Below are 15609 nucleotides of genomic sequence, written 5' to 3'. Positions count from 1 at the left end.
CTTTCCCTAAAAGAAAATAATTCTTTCAGTGTTCAAATGGCAAGACAATTTGCAAAGTAGCTAATTCAGCAGGTTTTTTTCCCCCAAAAGAAAAGTACTATAATTAGCAAGTTCAGAAAAGGAGCTGATAAGCGTGCTGAAAGAGGAATACATCTCAGGGGAAAAAAAGCAAAACTTCACAGCCAAGAATTTGAAACAGTATCAGAGTCCCTTTCCCAATTTTTCTTTAATTGAGCAGACTGTGTCCTGCAAGCATCTGTCCCTCAATGCCAATGGTTCAAACTTACTTTCTGCAAGTACCTCCATTCGCGATTTCTCCAAGCATGTCATAAAATTGTTTAAGCACACGTATACGCCGAGATTTTTCTGTTTCCTTCTTTCTACTTGTAGTATGCCAGGAAATCGTGTCTAGGACTCCAAAACGTTGAACCGTTATGAGCTAAAAACAGATCCTGTGCTATGCTGGATATATTTTTGTCTACAAGGTACACACCCTCTTCATGTTCAATTCTTTCCATTGGTGGACTAGGATGATGCAAATTTACCCAGAAAGTGGTTTTCCAAGTGCTGCTTGAAATGATTAGCCTGGACAGCTTGCCATAATTCCTTTGAGCCATCAGGGAATACTGTATGACTGGGCTGTTGTTTGGCCCTGCATTCCTGAATTACCACCAAAGTGCCAGAGGGAAGCTACTAAAAGACTCATGGAATAAAAGACTGGCTTGCTGGAATGGTAGATCTTTGGTGCTCTTTTTTTTAAAAAAAGATTAATTAGTTATGCTTAATTCTTTACATTCTTTCTTTTAATATAGTGCACCTAAATAAACAAGCAACTCTGTAAAGTATAGCAAAATGTTTTAGCCAGGAAGGCTTGAAAAACCATAAGGAATAATTTTATCTTTCAATGGTTCATACACTGCATTAAGGTATGAATTGCTTGGCTGTAGTTTACTGAATAAATCACAATTGTCTAGGTTCCACAAAACACTAACCCACAAACTATAATTTACTAACCATAGTGGGTTACACATTGCACTAGGCCACTAATAAGCCACATTTTGATTAGCACAATGTGTGAACACAAGTTAAATAAGATTAGACACAGTCAAATGTCACACTGTCACCTTTTTCTTTTGCTAGCAATGTTAAACATTAATAGTAAAGGCTATTATTTTAGACTATAAATCGAGACCAGAAATTATCACCTGCTCCTGGAAAGAATCTATAGCACAAGAAGGAAAGACATTTTACATTATTAAAGAGCTGTTACTAGTACTTAAACCTCAATGTTTTCAAAGTATTTCAGTATCAGGAATTCCTTGCAACAGAGTTACCCAGATTACTTGCTCAATTAGAAATCTAAAGCTATCATAACAAGGCTGTGCAAAGCATCTAAAAAAGCTGCTTCAGAATTCACGAGCATGAATGAAACACCTCTTTTCAAAGTGTTAAATTAGTGATTAGTATAATTTGTGAAATGAATTAACATTCCACTCATTGTTCAATAGGTAAAGGTAAAGGTTCCCCTTGCACATATGTGCCAGTTGTTCCCGACTCTAGTGGGCGGTGCTCATCTCCGTTTCAAAGCCTAAGAGCCAGTGCTGTCCGAAGACGTCTCCGTGGTCATGTGGCCGCCATAACTAAGCACCAAAGGCACACGGAACGCTGTTACCTTGCCACCAAAGATAGTCCCTATTTTTCTACTTGCATTTTTTTACGTGCTTTCGAACTGCTAGGTTGGCAGAAGCTGGGACAAGTAACGGGAGCTCACCCCGTTACGCGGTACTAGGGATTCGAACCGCTGAACTGCCAACCTTTCGATCAACAAGTTCAGCATCTTAGCCACCACGTCCCTGATTATTCAATAAATGATATCAAAAACAAAATATATAAAGCATCGCGGTTCATACATATTTTTGTTAATTCATTTCACAAATTATACTAATCACACTATCCCACAGATTATCCTAGCAGATTTATATATTGCCATCAGTAAATTAATGACTTATTATATCAGTTTTCTTCTGTCTTGTAAAAGGCTTGGGAAATGTCATACATATGAGCTTTTACAGCAGGGGTGTCAAACTAGTGGCCCACAGGCCAGATGCCTCATGCACAGGCCATACCCTCAACTCCACGAATGGGAAATATGTCGCAAAATGTCACATTACGGCAACATGATGCAGCGACTTTGACACCCATGTTTTACAGACTCTTTATTCTGAGCCCTACACATTGCTGATCTACAACCTCCATCATTTCTATTAATGTAGAGCATATGTGTGTCAGCTGAAGATGGTGATGGATGGTAATGGTTCATGTATAACACTTTTGGAGGCCATCAGTTTGGGGAATATGTCTGAATTGAGAAGAAAAAAAATCTAGTAAAAGAAATTCATCAGCTCTAGAGTCTTAGCTATATATGCCTGAGTGCATATGTCAGAATCATAGTTAACGTATTAGGTAAATACCATAGAAATCAGAATTTCATATCAGAAATACTGAAGACATAGTTCTTCTCTTAAACTTTGAGCAAGGATGGGTATTGAACTGGGGGGATGTTTGGTCTGGTGCCTGGTAGAAAAAAAAAGCTGTTTTGTTTTTGTTTTTATTGATTCTGTAAAGTGATAATTAAATGAGATAGGTAGCCATATACTGTAAATTCTTTAAGTAAAGAATTTACTTAAAGAATTATACCTAGAGAAAAAGCTAGGGAAGAAAGATAGACATTCATACTCACCTCAGTAACATATAGTGCTGAACCTTTACGTGGCTTGTTTACATTTTGCTTAGTATATTCTATTTGTACCCATTCATATTGCTTTTTTTTTATTATACACATTGTTTTGATGAAATACGAAGTGCTAGATACTTGAAAGAAATAACGCAAGAAATGTAAGCTGGGTGATGACAAACTTACAAGCACAATACATTTCTTGTGCTTATAAAAGTTTGTCATCACACAGCTTACCTTTACTGAGAATGAAACATATGTTTGATTGCAAATTGAGATAAGGTAAAATAAAATGCCAATAAAATTAAAAGAAACCCAAAATGTGTCCATCTGAATGTATGCACGGCATAAGTTGAACAATGTACTGGAATTTGTTGGCTGCCATAAGAAAAGCTGCTCAAGACAAAATTAATGGCACAGACAAGTTCAACATCTGCCAAGGCATCTAATCGCTCTCAATCATTTTGCTAGCTAGAGCTGCTTTTGTCTGAATTGACAAGTGCTTAATGGCCTGACTTGTTTAGCAAATCTCAAAAGACCTGTTGGGAGGAGAGAAGAATGAGAACTGTGGCACACTGCTGTTCTTTTACTCCTTTGCAACACATCATGCTAATTAAGGGAGAAGATCACCGTGTGGTCCCTTTTAATCATGTGAGCAAAATAGGTGGGAATAATATTTTGTACTTGGTGTTTATTTCTCTCTTTTCTTGCCATTGTACCGTGTTTGTGTATTCTTCAAACCAATTGACAATAGAGGAATTCTCATTATATAATATGATCAAATTCTCATATAACGAATTCCCATTATATAATATGATCAAACTGAATTAGTTTCAGTTTTGAATCTTAGCCTTATGTAAATAGTGGTATTGAATGATTTCTTTGGTTATTAATTACCTTCACCTTGGAAGCTGATCACATTGTTTTCACATATATCCATTGCAACCTATTTCTGATTGCTGTGCCACTAGCTTCACTGTCCTCTACTATTTCCACACATTATTCTTTGAAATTTCTTTCAGAAAACCCATGTCACTCTAAAGGATCTTTCCTATAGGGAGATAAGCATAACAACCTAACTTGGTCCAAGTCAGTGGTGGGTTTCTTTATAAAGACGCCCAAGTTGTGAGCCCTCTCCATGGGGGCCAGTGATTCGCCTCCAATAACCAGCGATGGCACCAGCTGGCTATATCGGGACGCTGGAAGCCACAGCCACTTGGTCTTGGAAGGGTTGAGTTGGAGCCTGTTTCTCCCCATCCAGGCCCGCACGGCCTCCAAGTACTGGGACATCACTTCCAAGGGCATCGTTGGGGTGGTCTGGGGTGGAGATGTATAGCTGGGTGTCATCAGCGTACTGATGGAACTCCATCCCAAAGCCACGGATGATCTCACCCAGCGGCTTTACATAAATGTTGAACAGAAGGGGCGAGAGGACCGACCCTTGCGGCACCCCACAAACAAGGCGCTTCGGGGTCGACCGCTGCCCCCCTGACAACACAGATTGTGACCGATCAGAGAGGTAGGAGAACCACCGCAAAACTGTGCCCCCCACCCCAACCCCTCCAACCGGTGCAACATGATACCATGGTCGATGGTATCAAAAGCCGCTGAGAGATCTAACAGGACCAGGATAGAGGAGCAACCCCTATCCCAAGCCCTCCAGAGATCATCCACCAACGTGACCAATGCCATTTCCGTGCTGTGCCCAGGCCTGAAGCCAGACTGGAGTGGATCTAGATAGACAGCTTCATCCAGATACTGTAGAAGCTGCCGCGCCATCACTCTCTCAACAATCTTCGCAATAAAATGAAGGCTGGAGACTGGACGATAGTTAGCCAAAACAGCTGGATCCAGAGAGGGCTTCTTGAGGAGGGGCCTCACCACCGCTTCTTTCAAGGTAGCTGGCAGGACACCCTCACTCAAAGAAGCATTAATAATCCTCTGGAGCCAGCCTCGTGTAATCTCCCAGGAAGCCAGCACCAACCAGGAGGGACACGGGTCCAATAAACATGTGGTCACATTCAGCTGTCCCAGAATCCTGTCCATGTCCTCGGGAGCCACAGGATCGAACTCCTCCCAGATAACACTCTCAAGACCTGCCTCAATCATCCCATCCGGACTTACCCAGTCAGAGGCCAGGCCTTCCCGAATCTGAGCGATCTTATCATACAGATACTGCAAAAATCCTCAGCTCGACCCCGCAAGGGATCATCCCGCACTCCCAGATGGAGGAGGGAGTGGGTCACCCTAAACAGGGCGGCTGGGCGATTATCTGATGATGCAATAAGAGCGGCAAAATAGCTAAATTTTGCTGCTTTTATCGCCACTAGGTAGGTCTTAATATGAGACCTCACCAGTGTTCGGTCGGATTCGGAACGGCTGGTCCTCCAACCGCTCTCCAGGCGTCTTTTCCGGCGCTTCATCTCCCTCAGCTCCTCGGAGAACCAAGGAGCCAGGTGAGTTCGGTGCCGGGTCAAAGGTCGCAAAGACACGACGCGGTCCAAAGCCCCAGTGGCTGCACTGTCCCAGGCGACCACCAAGTCTTCAGCCGAGTCATGAGCCAGTCTCAGGAAATGGCCAAAGCTCCATCTGAAACCTCTCAGGATCCATCAGGCGCCTGGGGCGGAACCACCTAGTCAGTCCTGCCTCCCTATGGTGAGGTATAGCAGTTAGAAAGTTAAATCGAAGGAGCGAGTGGTCAGACCATGACAAGGGTTCAATGACTATATCCCCTGTATCAAGGCCACTCGACCAGTGACCAGAGATAAAAACTAAGTCCAGAGTGTGCCCGCCCGTGTGAGTAGGGCCATGAATTAACTGAGTCAGGGCCATGGCCGTCATGGAAGCCATGAACTCCTGAGCCACCTCAGACGTTTCACCGATGGATGGCAGGTTGAAATCCCCCATGACCAAAAGTCTCGGAGTATCAACCGCCACGTGGGTTGATACTCAGGCAGGGCCGTTGCCACGTGGCAGGGAGCCAAGTATGTGATCAACAAGCCCATCTGCACTCCACGGCCCCACTTCACAAGAAGGGACTCACATCTGGCTATCTGTGGAACAGTGGTCTCCCTCGGATCAAGACCTTCCTTTATAATAACCGCCACCCCCGCCCCTGCCCTGAGCCACCCCCCGCCCCTGCGGCTGATGGAATGCACGGAAGCCTGGTGGGCACATATCTACAAGGGGAACTCCCCACTCCTGGCCCAACCAGGTCTCTGTAATACCTGCCAGATCCCCTCCCCACTCCTGAATAAGATCGCAAATGAGGGGGGCTTTATTTACCACGGACCTGGCATTGCACAACAACAGCCAAAGGCTCGGGCCCTGAGTGTCTGAGCAACCTGGGGAACGAGAAGGCCTATGGGGACCGGGGCGTGCCACCGCTCGAAGATAGCGAGTGCGCATCCCCACCACGATATGGCCCCCTGCTCCCACCATATGTGCCCCTCCCACTCAGCGTATTGATAGAAAAGCCCTCAGCAGAATGAACTCTAATGCCCCCCTTACCCCCGGAATCTGCACCCTCTGTGGCCCAACTGGCAGCCAGGCCAGACCCCTCCCCCGTGGGTTAACCCCCAAACCCACACAACCCTCCCACCCCCTAGAACCCTTAAAAATCTATCTAAAAATTTCCCCAGAAAACCCCTCAATCCCCCAAATAATAAATACAGTATTGATATTCTTTCAAAGAAGTATATGGGATTCTCAAACTAAAATGATATATGTATATGACTTATTCAAATAGTTCTACTCTGATTTAAGAGTTGTCTTATTCCAAAGGCCCATATTTTAAAATTCACTATTTTATGTACATAGATATAAGAAGAAAGAATATTAACAAATTGTTCAGAAAAGGCAAGCCCTTACATAATTAAATCTACAGAATAAATTATAACATGCTTTATCATCATTCTATCACATGATTGAATTTGTCTCTGCAAGAATTTTAAAGAAAGTGAAAATATAGGCAATATGTTATATGAGGCTGCAACACTAAACCTACATAAAAGGGAAGATTTTCCAGTATGCAGTATGCCTCTGAAGAGTGTTGAACTACAGTTTCCATTCACCGGAATCAAAGGGGAAGGTTTAGGGTAAGGAAAGTTGCCACTCTCGTACATCTTTAAGATGCCTGATCAACAAAGCCTGCACTATAAGGTGGCTTTATTAAAAGTAAGTATGCTAAAGGCTGCTGACAGCATTTATTTTCTATATTAATCAGTATAGAATGATCTATATTATTATATTATACTAATATAATAAACATGTCTAACTAAACCTTAGTTTCAAGGGTAAACTAAGTTTACCCTAGTCTGCATTTTTCTGAAAAAGGAAGAGCTTGGTAATAAGCCAAGTAGGTCAATATTGTTTTTAAAAAACAACAAACTGGAATAGCTTGAGCCAGAAAACTATTGAGTGACCCGGCATGCTTAAAGAAATCTCAATGGAACTCATTACAGAATTCCCAACATTTGTCCCATTGACAGTAATTCTTACTAATCTGGAAACAGGGGGCACCAAAGATGTTGCTGTGCCTCCCCCTTCTGTCCATCCTACTGTTAATTAAAGTTAGTATTGGGGCAAATACTGACTTGCTAGTTTGTGGCACACTAGATATTAGCAAAGCACTATTACAAGATTTCTGGAGACTACAAGTTTATCCAGTTACATGCAAATGAGCCGAAAGACTAAATGGTCAAATACATGTAAAAATAATGAATGCTAAAAATGAAGACACTCAGAGCTTTCCCTAATCTCTGCTTCAAAGGAACTGCAGTGCCTGCCCTTTAATTTTAAAATTACTTTCGTTCTATCAACTATGGTCAGAAATTCAACCTCCTGTGCTTAAGCTACATCATTTTGGTAAAATAGCACAATCTTTGAAGTTCAGTGTATCACCACACAATGTAAGTGAGAAGGGAATTATTTCAAGTTATATCATAACTCTTGGTAGGAAATGAATTGTTGATTTTGCCTTAAGTAAATTATTTCTTACAACCATGTTTTTGAGTTGCAAAGATAATAATGATGATTTTTCCCCTATGGGTCAGCGTCCTTCATTAGTAAGTGCTTAATAATGCAACTGATAAAATATATTCTTCCATCTCTGGCAAACCACATAGAATCTACATAAGATACTTACAAATCCTAATGAAGTTAAGGATTTTCATACACTCTTATCATTTGGGCTCCTGCTTTCAACAGAGATGTAATTTCAGCTTCCATGACTATAGATCAAAAGGTCTAGAAAACTCTATCTCCAAAGTCCTGGCATCCACTAAACCTTGGGAAATTTTCAACAATAGCTACATCCTATGTTAACAAGATCCTCTAGAGCCAATTTCTGTGGAGAGTTTTTTATAGGACTATGTTTTGGTAATACATTATAGGAGTACTTTTTTTTGGAAGTTACTTTTTGGGACCTTCCCATCATTCTTAGCAGATCTTTTTTCAGAAAGGCAATTTACATAACGATACACATATCCAGTTAATATCAATATAGATCTACTTAATTCTTTGTCAACAAGCTCAACAATCTGAAAGTCCCTTTGACTGTGAGCTTTTTTGTGTGCTGGGTCAGCCCTAGGTTCCATTTTTTTTACAATATTATAGGAACAAAGAAACTGACTAATTCGTTTCCACATCCACTCACATTCCAACCATTATTTCATGGTTCCTTTTAAAATAAGCCTATTCCCATTGCTTTGTGAAGATGCTTCCTATAAATTATTGCCAGAATTTATTCTGTATCTATCAAAAAATACTTTTAATCTTTCCATAAACTTTTCAATGTTCAACAGAAGAGACTATCAATAGCTCAGGGTTGAACTGTAGAGTCCTTGGTGTTCTCTGAGTTTAATAGTTTGCTTGCAGAAGTTTCATTAATGGAGTATGTCAAGGTCTTTTTTTTTTTTTTTAATTTGATTTATATGCCGCCCTTCTCCGGAGACTCAGGGCGGCTTACAATATGCTCAGCAATAGCCTTCATCCTTTTGTATATTTATACAAAGTCAGCTTATTGCCCCCACAACTGGGTCCTCAATTTACCTACCTTAGAAAGGATGGAAGGCTAAGTCTTAGAGAGCACCAAGGTCTCCACCTTCCAACTTAGTTTGAACCTTCCCAACATATTTTATCAATACACAGTACACAGCACACATTCATTCCCCATCCTCCAACTAATCAACAGAGAAAGGACTAAAAGAGCCAATGACTAGCAGTAGCAGGCCCTTCCTTGTTCTTCTTTCAGTGCTGTTCCTTTTCACAGTGAAGGGGAAAAATCATTAAGACTCTGATCAGCTGTGAAGGAGGGGGGGAGCGTCCTTCTCACTGGCAGGGGGCCAGAATTCTAGGATACAAGGCACCAATAGGAAACCCCTTTCCCAACCTACAATTCCCACAGAAACATTGCAAAGCTTCTTTTACTTCTTCATCTGGAGCAGGAACCATGACAGCACTTAAATGGCTCAGCCTCCCCCAGATGTAGCACTAATTGGCATAGGTTCAAGTGTGAAAGGCGCCTTAAGGAAAAGGAAGAAGTTCAACCACACTATTTATATCTTTTACAACTGTAGTCATGGTAACCCTATGTAGAATGCATCATCATCAGTTCAGAAACTGCATTTGCACACCCCTACTTTTATAGAGAGACACAAAGGCAGTTTGCTCTTTGGTGATAGATCCTCACAGTGGAACAAAAATGGAAAGAATCAAACATGTAACTGCTGCTGTACATTAACAAGTAATATTTGAATTGCTAAAAATCTTGTCCAATGTATTATAGACCCCACTGGGGTCTATTCCATATACACACATACATGTACCGACATATACACACAGCTTTTTGAATAACTGTTTAGATCATATATCTTTTAACATGTGAAGGCTTTCCATGAATCTCCAATGTATATAAGCTTGAATATACATTGCTCAAGACTATTCACTTTACTTAAAACACACATTACTCTATTTTCATTCCCAAGCAGTTTTTTTTTTAATTCAAATTCCTTAAATGTAAGTTTCCCTTTGAAACACAAGCAGCAGCTTTCCAGTTTTTCCAGACAACTTTTTGCAGAAATTTGTTGAGGGAAAGATAAACATTACTAAACTTCGTTTGATGCCAGCATTCACCCTACTGCAAGAAGCAGTAGATGGATTTGTCATACCAAGTAGACAAAATGTTTACTAATGATGGCAAAAAAGCCAGAAACATTTTTAAAATGGATAAATGTCAGTAGAAAAGTAATGTGTGTGTGTATCTATTTATACATTTATAAATAGACTAGCTGGACACCCGTGCTTCGCTACGAAACTGTGTGCTCGGGCTTGATAAATTGACACTTACAGCCTGAAACTTAATGTAGAATGTGTAACTCTGTAGCATTAGAGTATGTTAATATAATGCAACTGGCAGTTGGAACCAGGGTGGATAAAAATCAATGATTTTTTAAAAATTTTTTTAAAAAATCAGATTTTTTTTATTTAAATCGGATTTTTTTGATTTTTATCGAATTTATTTTAATAAAAAACTTTTGGGGTAAAAATCTATTGTAATATAGTTTTCTATTTGAGATACATAATTTAGTTTATTCAGCATGAAATGGAGCTTCTTTGCTCTTTAAAAATTATGATTTAAATAGAGTTGATTTAAATCAAGCCTTTTTACTAGTGATTTAAATCATGATTTAAATTTTGATTTAAATCAACTCGATTTAAATCAAATCCACCCTGGTTGGAACAGAGGGGGAGTGGGAGCAGAATGTCCCAGCCCACAGCATCCATCGGTATTCATCTGGCTAGCATCCTGTCAGTGTATGAGAGAGTTGAGGGGTGTTTGGAAACTCAAACAGTATTTGCTGAGGGAGCAAGGGGACAGGAAGGAGCCTGGCCATGGCTTATCTCAACTGTTCTCTAGTAAAGCTGCTTCCTGCTGTGAAAGTAAAACTGAAAGTGAAACTCCTCTCCTCTGTTTATGTTTTGCATTTGGAATAAATTCCTTTTCAGGTGGGGGGGGAGTAGAACTCCTTAGCATCAGAGCGTGTTAATAATATAGGAAATACTAATGCTCTGATGGTCATTTCAAAAAATCCTTTCTTAGTGAGCACCTAGAAGTCAAGAGGAACATACATGGCAAATTTCAAGTTTGTAGGCTTTACAGTTCTGGAGATTTCATGATTAATGTGTTTTCACTTTTATATATATAGATAACATTTATAAGCTGTCATGTTCCAGAGGCTCTAGAGAGGGTTCAAAGTCAAACATAATAAAAATCTCTATTTTTAAAAAAAAAAAAAAAAACCTGCAAGACATGAGAAGTTTGAAATACAAAAAGTAAAATATGAAGTAGTTTGTGGTAGTGATGGAAGCAAGAACAGTTTTGCAAGATCACAAAGGTAGGGAAAGGTATAGTGAACGACATTCCTATCAGCTAGATTTAACTATATTTCCTTTTATTTTCTTACTTCATGCCTTATGTTTCTTTCGCTTATTATTTTGGAATCCCTTTCTGCACTTTGCATAATGCTACCTATCACCCCAAAATGTAATGTTGCCTACTAATTTTCAACCTTCTCCCTTCAATATAACTTCTGGCTCATTTCCAATTTTGCATGAGAAATCCCCAATACAGACAAAAGCTTTCTAATAAGAATACAGGGAATTGTGGTCGAGCAAGAAGACATATCAATACTCAACTATCCAAACAACTTTAAGCTTGTTTCACTTTGGGATACAATTATGAGTGTGGGTGCGCATGCGACCCACCCACCCCCACTCCTGGCACACGATGGCAAAAAGGTTAGCCATCACTGGTATAGAGTGTGTCTAAATAGTGAAATATGACACATATCTACTTAAAAATAAGCCTCACTGATTTATCCTAGTATCCTACTTTCCCAAGATAAATCTGTATAAAATTGCAACTTTAAAACTCCAAGTAACTTTGGTTAATGTTAACATCAGAACTTTAAAACTTCTGAAAGGAATACTGCTTATTATTAACAGTAGCAAAACCAATCTATAAAATCAGAAACACATGTTCCGCACATGTAAAACACACTAAGAAACCTCTGTAGTTACCAGTATATAGCATCATAAAAATCATACATATGTGGTCTTCAACATAAAACCATAATGGAGCCTGCCACTATGGTTGTATGTCATAACAAATGTAAAACAGGTCGCTCACAATTTTACACCCTTTTTTGGGGTATCGCTATTAAGAAAATCACTGCAAACATGAATCGCTGTGAAAATGTCAGTTTTCAGCAAAACCATCATAAAACGAAGACATGTAACCTCAGGACTGTAAAGCAGTTGTAAATTTGGCCACCAAGCACCCTAAGTTTCAGTTATGTGACTGTGGAAGAGGCCCAACTGTTGGAACGTTGAATCGTTGTTCGTCAAACGTCGAATCCAGATTGTAAATCCCCTTTTTTGGATTGGCTGTAACTTTGAACTGTTGCTAAGTAACCGGCTGTAAATCAGCCTATATATCAAAACTAAAATCAGCCTGCCAGATTTTAACTGAATTTCTGCTTGAGACTGAATATAATCTATTATTTTTATCTATCTGTTTTATATCTATTTCATCAGAAAAGGCTCAGTTTTTCAATCCAATTATCTTTTACTCTTATGAATATAAGTTTTAAGGAAAAAAGGAAAAAAATATAACAGAAAAAATATAGAGAGTATCAATTTATAAATGGATGCTGTCTACCGTGTTCCCCCCAAAATAAGACCCTGTCTTATTTTTTTTTTAACCCGAAATAAGTGCTTGGCCTTATTTTCAGGGAGTTCTTATTATTTTGGGGCGCGAGGAGCAAGACGGGGCTCCTCTTGCCATCTTACCTGATTTCCAGCTGTGTCTCCCTAATCCTAACCAGAGGAATCCTAACCCCCCGCAGCGGGGACCAGCTGCGCATGCATTTAAATATTTTTAAGGAGGGCTTATTTTCGGGGAGGGCTTATTTTCAGGGGAGGGCTTATTTTAGCGCATATGCTCAAAAACCCGATTGGGCTTATTATCCGGGGAGGTCTTATTTTCAGGGAAACATGGTATACTTTATTCTAATAAAGTAACTTTACAGCATTTTACCTGTTGAACATCACAGATGCCTCATGCCATTATATTTCCTTGTTTCAACATACTGTTTGTGTCACCTGTATATCAATTTAGAACCAGTTTGGTCTAGTAGCTAAGCCATCAGGCTAGAAACCAGAAGTCTGTTAGTTCTAATTCTGCCTTTTGCATGAAAACCAGCTGGGTGATTTGCGCCAGTCACTCTCTCTCAGCCCAACCCACCAAGCAGGTTTGTTGTTATAGGGAAAATAGGAAAAGGAAGGAGTTTTAGGTCTGTTTGCCATCCTTTGTTATTTTTAAAATTAATTTTTAAAACTTTTTTTTTTAATTTTTAAGTTATTTTTAAAGACACGTTAAAAATAAAAAATAAAAAATTAGCACTCAAAATCAGCGGCTCCAATGATACAATGCGACATGGACCTAAGAAAGCCTAGTTAGCATTACATATAATTTTGTGAGATAAAAGATGCAGATCACAACTTGCAGTTCATATATCTACCAATCTTTTAAGTAAACCTCTTATCTGCACAACTTCATTTTATAAAACTTAAAACATTTCAGGATAACATTAAAAGTTAATTAAGCACATCCAATCTGAGTGTAATCTACTAATAATTACTATGTACATTCCTATGATGAGACATGTTTCCAGATCTCTGTATTTCTACAGCTAAAGAAACAGATGTAAACATTTGCACACGAAGATATTACGCATACACTTTTTATAGAGGCTTTCTTGTTTTTCCGTATCTTTACTCAGTAATCCTATTCTAACGAAGTCCAGTTTTTTCTTGTGAAAGTATGGCTTTTGATGATTCTGCTATAAACAAGATCATCTGGGAGCTTCTCTTGACCTTCTCCATACCATATGTCCTTCTCTGTGGTATTAAGGCAGGAGACAAGGCAGACGTCCATCGGATTAGTCCACTTTAAACTTAAAATGAGCCTCTGTTGTTACAGTTTGAAACTATATGGTGATATTTTGCACTGCTTGAAGTTTGTCATGGCAGGAAAGACAATAAACAGGAAATTTTAAAAAGTCCACATAAGCTTCTAACCACCATCTAGATACATATGTTATGTTCTATCTCATGCATTATTCCATTCACATAAATTAATTAATATCATTTCAACCACTATCCTGCCTTTTACTAGAATGGTCGTTGCTTACCTGAACGACCCTTTTGTACTCGACGTTCAGCCACTCCTCAGTCTGGGTTACGATCACTCCTATTTGCACAGCTGAGTGTCAATCAAATCCCTCTGGAGCTGCATCCTCCTCTCTTCCTGCTTCCTCCTCAGACTTTTCACGAAGACAACTTGGCTCAATAGCAGCAGGATCGACCATTAGAAACTCCATCCGGTAGACACACAGGAAGCAGACAGCTACAGAGGGAGAAAAAGCAGACCTCCACCAAAGCCAGGCACGGCCAAGAAAGGGAGGGACGGAGTGGCTGAACGTCGAGTACAAAAGGGTCGTTCAGGTAAGCAACGACCATTTTCCTACTCGACGTTCAGCCACTCCTCAGTCTGGGACATACCCAAGTTAGAAAGAAAAGGGAGGGAATTAAGCCGTAGACTGGCCCTGTGGAGAGATTACAGCTTGTAATACCCTTCTGCCAACGGCAGCATCTGCAGAAGCAAACTTATCCAGCCTATAGTGACTTACAAAGGATGAAAGGGAAGACCATGTGGCCGCCCGGCAAATATCATCTACCGAAGCCTGGGTAGCCCAAGCCGCAGAGGTTGCGGCGCTACGGGTAGAATGGGGCAATATACCACCCGGGACAGGGGCCTCTCTTAAGTCATATGCCTTAGAAATACAGGCTTTGAGCCACCTCCCCACTGTGGTTGAAGAAACCTTCTGGCCCAGGGAAGAGGGAAGGAAGGACACCAACAGAGCCTCAGTCTTTCGAAAAGGGGCAATCCTTTTAAGATATGTTCTCAATGCCCGTCTCACATCTAGAGTATGCCACCGCTTCTCAGCAGGATGACGCGGGTTCGGGCAAAGGTTAGGCAAGACGAGTTCTTGGGCTCGATGAAAACGAGTATTCACTTTGGGAACGAAAGCCGGGTCGAGGCGTAGAACAACCCGGGCAGGATAGAAGATGCAGAGATCACTTCTCATGGACAAGGCAGCAATTTCGGATACTCTGCGCGCCGAAGTTATTGCTAACAAAAAGGCCATTTTTAAAGACAAGTAGCGTAGACTGGACGAAGCGATGGGTTCGAACGGTGGACCCGTTAAGGCCTGTAACACCAAGGTAAGGTCCCAAGTGGGGTAGCGATGAATCGGTGGAGGCCGCAAGTTTGAGACCCCTTGGAGGAAGGAACGGATCCTGGGGTCCTGAGACAAAGGAACACGAGATTCTCCTGACAGGACAGTGGCTAGAGCCGCCACCTGTCGGCGTAGAGTCGCGGGGGCCAAGCCCTTGGAGAAACCCGCATGCAGAAAACACAGAATGTCCGGAACAGAAGCAGTTGTGGGGTCTACGTGATGATCCCCGCACCATCTCGTGAAGGCAGTCCATGAGGCGTTATAAATACGAATCGTTGATGGCCTTCGAGCTGCCTGAATGATGGAGATAACATCGTCAGACAAATTGTCCTTGATGAGCGTTATGCGCTCAAATGCCACACGGCTAATCGAAGCCATTCTGGTTCCGGATGACGGATGGCTCCTTGAGTCAGTATTATCTTGTCTGGTGGAATCCTCCACGGTGGTTCGACTCATAAGTTCTTGAGGTCGGCGAACCACTCTCGACGGGGCCAATACGGTGCTACTAGTAGA

At 40.8% G+C, this 15609-nt stretch overlaps 2 protein-coding genes across 2 annotated transcripts in view; both read right to left on the bottom strand.

Annotated features, from left to right (window-relative positions):
* TIAM2 (TIAM Rac1 associated GEF 2) overlaps nt 1–14074 on the bottom strand; it is a 110624-nt gene extending 96550 nt beyond the window's left edge. Inside the window, exon 1 of the mRNA XM_087882855.1 lies at nt 13990–14074. The gene's annotated coding sequence lies outside the window, so the exon portion shown is untranslated. The remainder of the gene's footprint in view (nt 1–13989) is intronic.
* SCAF8 (SR-related CTD associated factor 8) overlaps nt 1–15609 on the bottom strand; it is a 192389-nt gene that overhangs the window by 11236 nt on the left and 165544 nt on the right. The gene's annotated exons all lie outside the window — the stretch shown is intronic.

The sequence above is a fragment of the Pantherophis guttatus genome, chromosome 1 (genome assembly GCF_059756535.1).
Source record: "Pantherophis guttatus breed Tessera chromosome 1, ASM5975653v1, whole genome shotgun sequence".
NCBI lineage: Eukaryota > Metazoa > Chordata > Lepidosauria > Squamata > Colubridae > Pantherophis > Pantherophis guttatus.
This window is presented reverse-complemented; position numbering and strand designations above follow the sequence as displayed.